This window comes from Bidens hawaiensis, unplaced genomic scaffold (genome assembly GCF_021521415.1).
Source record: "Bidens hawaiensis isolate Kalapana, Puna unplaced genomic scaffold, B.hawaiensis_p1.1 tig00043016_1, whole genome shotgun sequence".
Classification (NCBI taxonomy): Eukaryota; Viridiplantae; Streptophyta; class Magnoliopsida; order Asterales; family Asteraceae; genus Bidens; species Bidens hawaiensis.
In genome coordinates this window covers 1-15,373 of record NW_027505819.1, presented here as the reverse complement: position 1 = coordinate 15,373, position 15,373 = coordinate 1, and the positions used below count along the sequence as shown (strand labels likewise).

At 33.1% G+C, this 15,373-nt stretch overlaps 1 non-coding gene across 1 annotated transcript; it reads left to right on the top strand.

Annotated features, from left to right (window-relative positions):
* The first annotated feature begins 236 nt into the window (after nt 1-236).
* LOC143615459 (small nucleolar RNA R71) lies at nt 237-343 on the top strand. Its single transcript, XR_013150479.1, has one exon. It is a non-coding gene; the product is annotated as a small nucleolar RNA R71 (small nucleolar RNA).
* The last annotated feature ends 15,030 nt before the right edge of the window (nt 344-15,373 follow it).

Below are 15,373 nucleotides of genomic sequence, written 5' to 3'. Positions count from 1 at the left end.
TATCCAGATTAACCTGGTGCACACCTCGGACGGATGAGGGTGTACTGGTGACGGGATTTGAATTCCCGTGACGTGGCTTTTTAGCAAACTTGGACTGGGCAAAACTTTCAAACAATTCATTACACTAAACTACACTTTTCTTATCCATTAAATTACCTCCAGCAGCAGTGTCAAATCTAGCCTGAGTCTCATATGTCAGCCCATTGTAAAACTTCTCAACAAGGGCCCACGGAGTAAAACCATGTTGTGAACAACGGGCCAATAAACTCTGAAAACGCTCCCAAGCTTGATAGTACGGCTCGTCCGGCTCCATATGGAAAGAATGAATCTGATCTCGGAGACGAGATGCTTTGGCAGGCGGGAAGTATTTCTTCAAGAAAGCGGTACGCAATGCTTCCCAAGTAGTGAATGCTCCAGCAGGTTGTGAATTGAGCCAAGTGGCATCTTCATTAGCACATTGTAAATTGAACGTTCTGAGCACATAGGTGAGACGGCTGATGTGCGCTAGTGCGTCTTCATTGTCACGGCCATGGAATAGATTACTCTGGGTGAGATTGGCTATGACATAAGAGGGAATCTGCCAGGAATTAGGGTTATCGATTATGGGGGTGATGATGGGCAAGTGGTCTCCGTCGAAACCCTCGTAAGCTTGTTGGTAAACGGTTCGGTTGTCGGCCATTTGAATATCGAGAATGGTTCTGGGACTCGATGGCGGTGAACTGTGTGGTGATGACTTTGGTGGAGAATCTATGGTGATTGGTGATGATGAAATGGCTTCTAACTTTAACGCAGGCGGTCCTTGCGAACGAAGATGTGGCTTAAATCTGAAAAAAACACAAGACCAACTGAGTAGACTCTATGTAAATACTAAAATAAAACTAAGAATAAATAAACTAATCTTAAAATTAGACTAAATAAATTAGACTCCTACGACTCAAAAGACAAAACAAAACAAAATACGTAGCACGTATGTAGCAGACAAATATAATCAAAGCTAATAACGCAATCGCTAAGAGTCCCCGGCAACGGCGCCAAAAACTTGATGTGCTAAAATTAGTTTAATATTGTTAACTAAAATTACGCTAATCTAGACACTAAGTAATAAATTCTAGACTCTTAAACTTAACTAAACTACTAACCGGCAAGTGAACCGGTCGACTCTAGTACAACTAAGTAAGTACGGATATCGAACACACGAGACTCTTTTAATTACGTAAACTAGCTAAATTAGACTAAACTACAGACACGACTATTTATTTATTATTTGTTTAAGGGGGGTTTTACTAATAAACTAATTTTAAACTAAGTTAAACTGATTAAAAAAACTAAAGAAGACTAAACTTAGAACTTGGACTTAATTCAGATGATGATGAGATAACTACCTAGGCTAGAATCCCCTAAATTTCGGTTATTAATTAATCGGAAAAATATTTAGTTATGGTCTGGGATCGTAAAATAGACACATAAGAGAAAACCCGAACAGGACCCCTAGCCCTTCTCAAGAGGCACCTATGAGTTTCTAATAAGTTTTAACGCACACAAGTATTAAAAATCAAGTTTCCTTACGGTCACCTAATTATTTTTGCCTCCCGGTCGCGCGACGCTTTCGATGAAGGGGGGCTGACCGGTCTGGTTCGTTTCCTGATGCGGTCCAGTTCAATTCTGATGCTCCGGTTCACCGGTTTGGCTTGTTTTAGCTCTTTTTTGCCCTTTTTAAACATGAGTAAGTCCTGGAACCTATATTATTCAAATAAGTTAGTAGTATACAAATCTTAACAAAAATCAAACATAAACTAGTAAAATATTATATAAAAGATACACGGGATATTTGTATATTAAGCATTATATCAATCACATAACGATTGTGATATTGATAGCTTCTTGATTGCAAAAATCCAAAAGAATAGAGAAATAGACGGTGGACATGATGAACCAAGATATTGATTGATCATCAAGAAAGAAACCAACAAAAAAAGATTTCAATTTCAATTTAGGTTTTAGATGGAAACATAGAGGGCAGTTGTCACACCCCAACCTAAGGCGGAATATGCCGGAGCGCAACATAATTGTATCATAGCTCAAAAGACACCAAAGTAAATACACATGTTAATATCTAAATTATTTCTTATAATTCAAGTATGCAAAAACACTAACATTGTCTCGAATTAAATAACATTACAACTTAAATAAATAAGAACAAAATCCGTCTTTATTACTCATGCAACCTAAATTCCAATCTACTCTTTAATCTCTTGCTTCATCCAATATAGCTACCTGCGCCATGCGTGAAAACATATAGTTTGACAACATAAAGTTGAGCAAGTAATTAAGGTTTTTGAATACATATAATATTGAAAATGACAATTCCTTGTGATAAATATGAACTACTACAACTAGCATAACAATAAATATAAAAATTGTCTTTTCACTCGAATCACATATATAACGAGCTAATCCGACGGTGTATGATCATACTAATGAGAATGAGGATGAGATACTAATGATGTGTGGGTGAAATAATGTGTTTTAAGTAAGTTATATCGTGTGTTTTATGTGTTTATATGTCTTGGGCACGATGACTTTGAGTGGTTTTACATTTACAGGTGAGTGGAGCTTAAAGGAGCTAAATTGGCGCATATGAAATGAAATGGAATTGAAGATTTTATTGCATGGAATGATAGAGAATTTGAATACGAAGACGTAGCCGAAAACGGTGCGTAAAATAGAGCTATAATGAAGAAGTTATGGGCAAAACAGTGCAAGGGGGGCTATCATCGCAAGCAGGGGCGCTGATCAGTCAATTTTGGAAGAGAGGCCGCAAGTTGCAGTCTTATGGGCACAAATTGCGGCCTAGTTCGTAAAAAGACGCGAATTTTAGGTTTCTCCGTCCATATATAAATATAACCTTAGGGTTACGAAGATGAGACTTCCCCCAACCGTTTTGGGGTACTAGGAAGCCATTTTCCACCATCCTAACACCTACTAATCACCACAATCATCCATGCTTTCATCGTTCTATACCATAATCAAACTATTCAAGATGAAGATGCAAGCTAAAGCTTCCGTGACCATCTCTGGGAGTAGGGTTGTGTTTGTAAGCAATACTTTTTGGTATTCTGAACCATAATATTGGATGTTTGTTTTTGCATTCAACAGTTTTTCGTAATTCAATGTTTTGTGATTTTATCAGTAATTGGTTTGTGGTCATCAACTTTTAGGATTAGGTTCTTAGAGTCATTGACCCATTTATCTCTAGCCATTAAATCACTTACATTTATCAAACCCTAAAACTGGTAATCAATTAGGTTATTATTCAACTAAACCAGTTGTTCAGATTAAGTTTTGACGATAAGCGAGGTCAAATATCTAGTCTTTTGATTATAGGTGTAAGCAAACGAGTTTTTCAAATAAGTTTAATCAATTGGTCTAGTTGCTTCACAACCTGAAACCTGGGGTTTGGTTACTTTTCTTTTAATTGTTTTACAACTAAAGCAATAATTAATCTGCTCGACATCGCTTGTCCACCTAGCATAGTTAGTTACTAAGTATTGAACTTGATTAGTACTTTCCACTGAATCCCTGTGGACTCGACACCTTACTTGCCCTAGATAGTAAAGGTAATTTTTATAAATGTTTTTGATTGACCTTTCGACATCGATCAACTAACCACCAAAACATAAAATAAACACATAGTCTCATTTGCACGTATAACTAATTGAGCAATATCATATCACGCAAATAATAGAATTGTAGTGAAATAAAATGATTGAGTTGTGAACGCATAACTCCCCCAAAATATAAATGGTAAAAAGGGGATGTGAATTACTTACCTTTTAGCGAGTGGATTAATGAAGATGAAATGACAACAAATAATTAAAGTGAAAACGATGGAGCTCCTCGAGATTTGCCGACAAAAATTCCTAGTTGTTAAATATAATGTTAATCAATTATAAACGAAATATTAATAAGAGTTATAACGTATTTGATATTGATCGGTGTTTTGAGATTAACGATCTATTAGTTTAATTGTTAAAATTAAATTTGGAGATTAACATATTAATGATTTGTATTATTATTATTATTATTATTATTATTATTATTATTAGTGTTGTGCATGTATTTATAAATAAATGAACATTATAAATAATCAATATTAATTAACTACGGAATTATATATAATATGTTTGATAAAAAAAAGGATGTTATACGCTAGTATATTTATTAACGGGATCAATTATTTGAACCTACAATCTAGCTCGGTTTATTATTATTATTATTGGATTATATTTATTTATTAGTATTAATATTATTTTATTGTTGTTAAATATGATGTTTATCTAAATGTATTAATATTATTAGTATTAGTACTATATGTAGGTATTTATAAAAAAAACATTATAATGCATAACCGACATTAATTAATTATTATAACACCTATATAAATGCTTAATAAAAAGTATAAATGTTAATCATTATTGAAAGTGTTATACACATGTATTAACAGGAAAAATTGTTTAATCTTTAAGCGAGTTTAGTTTACTTTAATATAAGAGGAATTATATATATTTATTAAACTCCAATTACATGTATAATAAAATGTATATCTTTGTATATGTATATATGCATTTGTATATAGCATATATAGATGTCGGAAAAAAAATTCGGAAAAAGATAGCTCGGGGCTTGGTTTTGTTAAGAATAATATTTATTTAACCTTATAGGTATATACTAATAATAATTTAACAAATAAAAGGTTTATAAAAATAAAAATACCAAAAACCGGGCCTGGGGGACTTGAACTCGCACCCCAGGCCGGTTCTCATGTTTTAACATAACTAGCGCTGGCCATTACGCCAGCGTCTTAATCTGGTTACTAGATGTGGCCAGCGTCTTAATCTGGTTACTAGATGGAAACGAAAATATATAAATAGACATCCCAGTTTACCCCCTTTGTTAAATAAACCCTAGAAATTCAAGATGGTTCAATTGATCGTTGTTTGATATAGTTGATTTGGGGGGTTTTGTTAATTACATAAAAACGAGTGTAAACCATATATCAATTACCGGAATAGTAGATGAATTGAGGGTGCACGGCTGATTAAAGTTTTCGGCCAACTTGAATGCGAAACAGGTTTCAAATGGCTTCTTTGGGTAACATTGAGATAGGGTTCTTAGTGGCGCTGGTATAAGGATGGTGTGCGTGCGTTTAATTGAGTTTTGATAGCGTTTATATAGTGTAAAGATGTCAGAGGTATCCGCGGTTATTAAGCTTTTTAAAACGAGTTTGTTAGCTGTAAATTGGTCATTGATTTCTATAATTACAGTGTCGGTAGGATCGGCTCAAGTTAAAGAATGATTTGGTATAATCAATTTCATTGATTTGGCCGAAAGTTATGGAACAAGAAATGGGTTAGGGGTGGTGTTGGCCGTGAGTTTAGAAGGAAAGAGAAGGAAGAATTATTTTTAAATTGATAAGTCTTGCAAAATAGTCATTGGTCTTTGAGGTGGGTGCAAAGATGGTCAAATGTTTAGTTAAGTGTTAGATTCGTATATTTTGAATAGTTAAATAAATATATAAAAGAAATAATTAAATAATTTATTGTTACTTTATCCGAAACTAATTCGGACGTCGTAAAATAAAATGAAAGATCAATAATAAATTTGTTAATTTGATTAAATAACAATAGACCAAAAAATTAAAATTTTAAACTGGTCGGGTTTTAAGGTTTGAAATTTAACGAATGTTACAGCAGTTGTGCAAGAGCGGAACACGTGTAAAAACAGGTGTAAGGGATTAAGCTCACCAATTTTATACAAACCTTGTTCACAATGTACACACCAAGATGCACAACTTCCTCGAAATTGTTATATTATAAATTTATATATATATATATATATATATAATTAGCAAGTTTTGATATGCACTAATGGTTGGACAATGTGCTTTGTAATTTAAAGAAAAAATTTAATATTTTTACTTTCAACCTCTATACTTTTCAAGTTAACAAATTTGTCACAAACTATTTTTTAATTTTAACCCCAACACTTTTTCACTTTCAACTTTAGTCTCTTATACTTTTTATATTTTACAATTTTTGTTTAGAGTGCCAGTCTAAAATTTGCGAGTTAACACGCTGCAGTGCGTGTGTATTTTTTAACGTTTTTACACCAATATTCTGTTTAACAGCCCCATCACAACGCGCGGATCCTAATAAACTTTTATTTTTCTATGTTTTACATCTCGGTCTAATTTTTGCGTGTTAATGTGCCGCAATTTACGTGCGTGGTTTAGTTTTTTATGTCTACTTTTTGTTTGGGTTTCTTAACAGTTCAAGAATGTTACTGTCCACATGAGAGGGGATGGTGATCCAAGGTGACGACAGTGGTGGTGATTTCATATTTTTGGATGTGTAATTCATATTCCATAATTTGTTTTTATATCGAATTACAATGTTCTATTTAAAAGCTAAAATATTTTAAAGTGTTTTATAATTTCATATTTTGTACAAAATCATTCGGTTCATATATCCTGTATAACCGGTGATAATTCTTATAAAATGTAAGATGGACATTTGATGACAATTCATAAAAATTATAATTATAATTATTTTCATTAATTTTTAACTAAAGCTGTGTACGACAACAATAACTATACATAATAAATCTCATAAACAAAAAACTATTGATATAAGAGTTATTGTCTATTTTTTTCCCCCGGTTTGCTAATTTTGTCACTTTAGTCCAAAGTTTGAAATTTTATCAATTTAGTCCTTATAGTTTTAAACACTAGCCAATTACGTCCTCTCATCTAACGGCATCCAACTATGTTGTTAGTTTAAGGGGTATTTTTGTGTTTCTCCTGTTTATGTTTAGTTAATGGTAAGTTTCGTCCCTGTGGTTTGATACTTTTGTTACTTCAGTCCAAAGTTTGAAAAATTTTCAATTTTATGTTTAATTTGTTTAGTTTTATTTATTTATTTTTATTTATTTATTTATTTTTGTTTATAGCCCTTAAAAGCATAATCCAAACCCAAAACCATCGAGCATCGACCAAAACAGGTTTACGTTTACTCTGTCGATAACAATAATCATACCCCCTCGTATTTAGTTTCTAGGCATTTTCTAAACTCTCCCCCATGGTAGAATTCATTGGTAAAGTGGTCAAGGTAATTTCCTAAAACCGTACTATACCGATAAAACTAAAATCGTTTATTTGGTTAATGCATAATAGTTACGGTTTGGAGATTAACATATTGTAGCAAATATCTTGGTCGAAATCATATCAGGAGGTCGAATATCCCGCATTTCCAAGTTTGCTCAAGAAATCGATACACTAGATCGCATGTGTGTTCTTTAAATCGTGGTGTTGTTATTGAATTCTTCATATTGACTACAATTCTAGGGTTGAATTCGACGATTTCAAGAACAATACCATGATTTGAAGAACACACATACGATTTAGTGCATTGATTTCTTGAGCAAACATGGAAATGCGGGATATTCGACCTCCTGATGTTGATTTCGACCCAGATGTTTGCTATGATATGTTAATCTCTAAACCCTAACTTTTATGCATTAATTAGATAAACGATTTTAGTTTTTTCGGTATAGTTCGGTTTTAGGGAATTACTCTGACCATTTTACCAATGAATTCCAACATGGACTGATGTAGCAAAAAAAAAGAAAAAAAATCTGAATAAATTAAACATAAAATTGACAAATTTCAAACTTTGGACTGAAGTAGCAAAAGCATCAAACCACAGGGACGAAACTGACCATTAACTAAATATAAACAGGAGAAAGACAAAAATACCCCTAAAACTAACGGCATAATTGGATGCTGTTAAACAGGGGGCGTAATTGGCTAATGTTTAAAACTATAAGGACTAAATTGACAAAATTTCAAACTTTGGATTGAAGTGGCAAAAGTAGCAAACCACAGGACTAAAATGGCTATTAACTCTTGATATAATCTGAAAAGAATGGAACGCATGCTGCTTCTAGAAAGACCTTGACTTCAAAACAAAGAGTATTGGAGATCCCATTTCTGCACCAACTCAAAATACGCTTAGTGGACTCTATGTCTTAACGAGTGGAAATCGTCGGGGTATTTGTGTAAATTGGTATAATCCATGTAATAGTAGAAACTATCAAAATGAAGATAATAACTATAAGTATAAAAAAAGAACCCTTTTTTTTGTAATGCCTATGATGCAATTGGAGCTTATCGGCAAAAACGAATCAATTTTGACACTATCTAGCAATAACAAAACAATGAACTATTAACATAGTTAAATACACACACATATAATATTGTAAACCATATATAGTATCTTCTTACACTTAAATACATAAACTAGTTTTAGAGTTCGTGTTACGCACGGGATAATTCAAATTATAAAATTATAAGTAAAACAAATAATTACATAGCGTATATGAAAAAAAATGTATTACATCTTTGCCTGTATCTATAAAATGTGTACATAAATTTATTTTATTTATATCACAAAATAATTTTTTTTTAAATGAGCTTAATAAAAAAAATATCCGTGCAAAATCGTACCCGAGAATGCTTCTTTCTGTTGAAAAATTCATTCTCGGTATCATATATGTATAATTGAAAGGATTTTGGTTATGAACCAATTTTGAAAATAAGACTTTTCACACAATAGCAGTTCTAACCACTCAGCCTAAATACAAAAAAAAAACGTTACCTTTATTGATATATTTATCAATTTACCACCCATCAGAGGAAAGTTGGATATTAAATTGTAGCAATGGATGTTCTTCAAGAACTATGTTTTTCTGAGCTACACCATAAAAAAGATTTTGATAAGTTTCAGAGGGCTTCTCGACTTTGTCATAATGACAACATAAAAAATAATATGTTAACCAATTCAATTTTGTGAATATTTTGTTTCATTTGAGCATAGTTTTGCATGACATGCTTCCCATACAACGTTCTGATCACCATTGAAGGAAAAATTAATGTTGACATAAATATTTCAAATTTGATAAAAAAGTTAGAAGCATTGATAAGCATAGGGGTGGCATGTCGAAAGTGTTTGCAATCTTTTCTTAAATTTTAATAGTTGGGGTAAAAATAATCAATTTGCCAAATCCCGAACCTTTTGATTATTTCAAAAAATGCCCTTAAAAATAAACTTGAAATCCGATCGTGTTTAAAATTCTAACTTTCATACTTTTGACATTTTAAAGTCAACACTTTGAACCCATAAGAAATTTGACGATAAATTTATTTTGCATTCTCAAACTTTTAAAAATACTCAAAATTTCATTTTTGACCCGTAACAAATTTTGACCTAAATGTAGTTAACTTGTACGAAACAATCTATTTACCAACTTCTGACCCATAAAATCAAATTTAACTTCCACAAAAAACCCGAAACAATTTTCATTTGAGAAATATGATTTGTTGTTGATTTTTGAAATTCATCAAGTATTTTGAAATATATAGTAAAATAGTATGTTAATATTTATATTTATAAAAATATATAGATATTATATAAATATAGTGTAAAAGGAAAGTGAATAATTATTGATTTATTACATATATTAGGGTATATTTGTTTTGGAGGGAAAAAAATTGTAAGAATTAACCAAAACATGACAAGTGTCCCTATTTATTTTATTTTATTAGAATAGGTAGAGATAGATATAAAAACACAATCATCAATCAAATCCTTCTAAAAGGTATAGGAGAATCTATTTAACTAAAATAGTTTTGAAATATACAATAACTAGAATTTATCCCCCGTATTACGGGGGTTGTTACATTATTCGTTTTTAATATTTATATATGTACATTTGGATTTTAATTTTATTTATTGTAAGAAAGTTAATAATTAATATACTTGAGGTTTGATGATGAAATGGTTTCACAAATAAATGATATGTTATAATCTGGTTTAAAAGCTATCTGGGTTTGATGATACCCATTACCCGTTTATTTTCTTTATTATATAATTGTTTCTTAATTATAAATAATATCTTTTTTTAAATAAAATACGATATTAATTTTTAGCATATTCTTATTTTATAGGATTTTCATATCAAATATTGTTTATTAATTATAAATAATATATTTTTCTTTTTAAATTGGATATTAAATTTTAGTATATCCCTATTTTATAGGATTTTCATATCAAATAATTGGTAAGATTAATTTTTAATTTAATGAGATGTTATAATTCGTTTAAGAGCTATCTGGTTTTGGTAAGACCTATACCCATGAATTTGAGTTAAATCAATAAGAGGCCTCCATTTAAAAATCAAGAAATTTGATGGCTTCCATAAAAGGGGGAAGCGACCACATCACGACACATAGGATTTTAAGGTTTTCATTTATATATATATTATAGATTGAATCAAATAAATTGTTTATGTCGCCGCTATAACATGAGAGTGTTAATGCCGGTTTGAATTATAAAAAAATATATTAATTATAAAACAATACATTTATTTCCATTAACTAAAAACAGGTGTAAATAGTGGAAGATTTTGAGTATTCCCTCTAGGGTTTTTATGAGGGATTGACATGTACGCCCATGTGATTGCATGTGGTGTCTTTCCTTCTTAACCCCACCACCTTCCCTAGCTCTTCTTCACTTTTCTCATGAAAAAAAAATCAAATAAATAGATAATTTTCATTCTTCACCTACAAGGCTACAACACTAGTGCAGGTTCTGTCTGCAAGAACCCAATTTTTTTTGTCTCAGAGAGTTGCCATGAATCTCAATCTCTAGAAGATTGATTAATTATTCAAAGAAGGTATTAATTAGTTATATCTAATATTATTTATGTTGATAATAAAAGGTACCTTAAAGTTATTGTAGATTTCTTGAAGCTGTTGGTCTATTCTTCTAAGATATTTTGCAAGAACATGCATGTTTCTATGTAGGGCCGGCCCATAGCTTTATCGGGCCAAGCTAGAGCTTTAGGCCTCCAAAATACAAAGGCCCCCAATTTAAAAAAAAAATAATAATAATAAACATTAGGTATTTTTTTTGCTGTCGAACTAAAGCCAGGAAGATTAGGAACTGAAGCTAATTTATGGTACATTCCAAGTAGGTGGCCACACTATTTCAAGAAGTTTATGGAAATTGAAACTGAAATTAATGAAATTATTAATTGCTAATATTAGTTGTAAATTTATGTCAAGTTCATCTTTATTTACTTGTAAGTCTCATATCCTATGTTTACACTCGCATTCTCATATTCTTCTATTTTTAATTCGTCATTGAAGTCTACTTTTGGATTTTCGAATGGTGTGCCGTTAATTGAATCGCCAATTGCGATTTTTATTTTGATTTGCAGGTTCACTGGTTCAGGAGTGCATAGAGTGTTTAGTCTGTGCCATTTATTTGGCTTCGTGTGATTTGCTGGTCTCTGAGATTTTGAAATTGGATGTGTCAAATGCGTTTACTAAATTATTATTAGAGTTTGCAATCTAAGGTTAGTTTAACATATAACTTTATGCCTTTATATATATAATAATTTGGCAATTTATAATCTATGCTAATCATGCCCAATTTTAATGTATTAGAAGTTTAGAAAATGCCAAATTGTTATTATATATTGTTACTTCAATATTGAGGTTATATCATTTATTTGCCATTTACACTACAATGTTGTTTGCTACTTGTTAAACGGTTAAATCGGCACTGCTCGGTGCTCGTTTACCTTCTGTTTCGATGAAAACACTACTTTTAATGTTGATATTGAACTTATGAATCTGGTTATGTAAAAAATACAAAATAGACTTAGGAGGCTTTAACTGAATCAGAAAAATGAGATTTTAAACTTTTGGTTTATCATTGTCGGTATGAAGCCCCGACGAAGAAGGAAATTTATATTAAAGCTTTTTAAAAAAGCCCCAAGATTTATAATTAGCTTGAGGCCTCAAAAAATGTTGGGCCGCCACTGTTTCCATGGTGTCCATGGGGCTGTTCTTGATAAATATTCTGTCTTATATATTTGTATAGTTAGTTATCAAAGACATATATTTCAATTCTTTCGGCATTTTGTTGTAACGTGAAACAAGTACTTCAAAAACAGATATCATATAGCTTACTTCTTCATGAACATATTAATTAACACAAAACTTAATTTAATTAATAATTAACTATTGGTTTAATTATTTTTTAGATATTGTTGAGTTTCAGTGGTGATCAGTTAAAATTTTGTTTATTAAATCCAATAAACGTGACAAATAATAATTAATCATATTAATTAATAATTATACGCAGCGGAATATATATAATTAATCAGCACTAAAAACTAAACCCGACAGGATCCGGTTACAGACAATACGAGTACGAGTCAAAAACATTAAATATATAATTATAAACTAACAATATATTTAACTTTACCTTGGTTAATAATTAACCGGTTGAGACACCGAAGGCTAACGAACCGAGCTAGGTGACACAATGAGATCAACAACCAACGGTGGCGGTGCACGACGGCAACGGCAGCGGTGGTGGTGTACGGACAGCGGCGGTCGGCGACAGCAGGCGGCGGACAGGCAGCGGTGGCAGACAGGCGGCGGTGGCTGGTTAGGCGCCGACGGTGAAGTAAGTGGCCGGTTGTTAGATGGAGGAAGGATGAGATGGACTTGTTAGGATTAGTTGTCAGGTTATTAAAACATCATATATTTATATAGCCTCTTATTAGGTTTAACTAATCTCATTAGTTATAGACCTAATGGGCCAACAAGTCCAATTCTTACTCCAAAGCCCGCTCCATGTAATTTTTTTCTCGTTAAAGTGTCTAACCCGGTTAACTAACTTAAGTGGGTTAATGGTTCGTTACCTCACAGTGTAACTCTCATGGGTCATAACCCGGTTGGTCGTATTGACTTACCCGAACCGGTCCATAATTCCAACAGTCTCCCACTTGGATGGTTTCTGGTTAACTTACTCAATACTGACAGCCAGCGGTGCTCAAGCTACACATAACTGCCCCCAACAGGTTATAACATTTTAAATTCATTAACCAAAATAATCTTGGAATACACTATTGCAAGATAACGAATTTATGGTAATCGTTGTCATTTATCCTTTCTGTATAAGACATCAATTGAACAATGAGACATGGATCAGGTTCAATCTCATATGGCATTCAATCATTATAGTTCTCGATCTAGAGTCAAAGTGGTCCAATCAAACACACAGTTAGTTTAAGTGAGGCCTCACACTTTACCAGTTTGAATCAACGAGGACGTCAAGATGTCTAACTATTACATATCATGTAAGACTACAGAATCCCATCATGATTACATACAACTCCCACTGAACTTCAGATCATTCCCAACCAATGCCTTTATAGCTGGCAGTCACGCGACAGCGGTTGACACTGAGCAAAGAATAACCTTTGGTAAACGAAAGTTCTAATATGTATCTCAGGTCTGAGGATACTAAATGAGTATACCAGTATCAAAACATCTTATGACTAAGATCCATGAAGATGATTTGATGCGAGTTACATCCAACGTCATTCATAATGAGGTCTGTGAGTTTGGAAGTCAACTCCTTGAGTCCAAAGTCAGAATAGTCTTAATTCAAAGTCGTCCCCACGAGTCTGAGCGACTACGGATAATTTAGAGTACAATATTCATGGATTAAACATATTAAAATCGAACACAGTTATATTATTCAACATTTGTATTTAACCATTAAATCAAAGAGAACTTAAAGTATAACTTCTTGAAATGTTCACACATCCAAATACTAAATCAAAATAAACTACTAGCTAATCTAAGACCGATAGCATCTCTGTGATGATCATGCTTGTCCCGAGTCATCGGTTTAGTGAACGGGTCAGCTAGGTTTTGATCTGTGCCTACTTTGCTTATTATGATGTTTCCTCGTTCCAGTATATCCTGTATATAGTGGAACTTACTTAGAATGTTCTTGGCCCTGTGATAAGATCTGAGCTCCTTTGGCTTGAGCAATGGCTCCTGTGTTATCACAGATTACGTCGATCGGTTTCAGAAAACTTGGAACAAGATCGAGGTGGGCTATGAATTTCTTCATCCAAGCAGATTGTGAGCGAGAAACATCTCGGTCATTCTAGAAGCTAGCATCAGTGTAACACCTTACAATGAGTTCTTCTTCCACTCCTCCAAACACCAAGAACATGTCTTTCGTCCTTTCAGGTACCTCAGAATGTTCTTCACAGCAGTCCAGTGGGAAATGCCAGGGTTCTGCTGAAAATGACTAGTCATGCTTAGTGCATACGAGACGTTAGGTTTAGTACATAACATAGCATACATGATAGAACCAATCGCTGAAGCATATGGAATTGCTTGCATGTGCTTAGTTTCAATGTCCGTTGCCGGAGATTACGATTTGTTCAACACGGTTCCTTTAGCCATGGGGAGAGCTCCTTTCTTGGAGTTATCCATAGAGAAGCGTGCCATTACTTTGTCTATGTATGTACATTGACTCAGCCCTAGAAGCTGCTTAGACTTATCTCGGTAGATCTTAATTCATAGAATATAAGCAGCTTCACCAAGATCTTTCATTGTGAAACAAGAGCCCAACTAGTTCTTAACTTCTTTAAGCATAGGGATGTTGTTTCCAATGATCAGTATATCATCTACATGCAAGATGAGGAATGATATAGTGCTCCCACTAGCCTTTCTGTAAACACAAAGCTCATATTCATTTTTGATAAAACCAAACTCTTTGATTTTCTCATCAAAATGAAGATTCTAGCTGCGAGATGCCTGTTTAAGTCCATAAATGGACTTATTCAGTTTGCACACCCTATTAGGATATTTAGGATCGATAAAACTTTCAGGCTGAACCATATAGACATCTTCAGAAAGATGTCCATTAAGAAAAGCAGTTTTGACATCCATTTGCCATATCTCGTAGTCATAGTACGCGGCTATGACAAGTAATATCCTTATCGACTTAGTCATAGCAACGGGCGAGAAGGTTTCATCATAGTCAATACCTTGAGTTTGAGTAAAACCTTTCGGTACTAGCCGTGCTTTATAAGTCTGTACATTTCCATGCATGTCAATTTTTTCTTAAAGATCCACTTGCTCCTTACTGCCCGACACTTGGGGGTAGCTCAACCAAGTTCCAGACTTGATTGTCACGCATGGATTGCATCTCGGCGTTCATGGCATCCTGCCATTCTCAGATTCCGGATCTAAGATAGTAGATTTGTAATTAGTAGGCTCGTCATTTGACTCGGCTACTATGAGGACCTCGGGACCATCTAGATGCCATAGGTATTTAGATTTTGGTATGCGAGTCCTATTACTTCTCCGAACGCTTGTGTTCATGTCCGATGTATCAGCAAAAACAACTTGTTGATCAGACGTTCCAACTTCCTC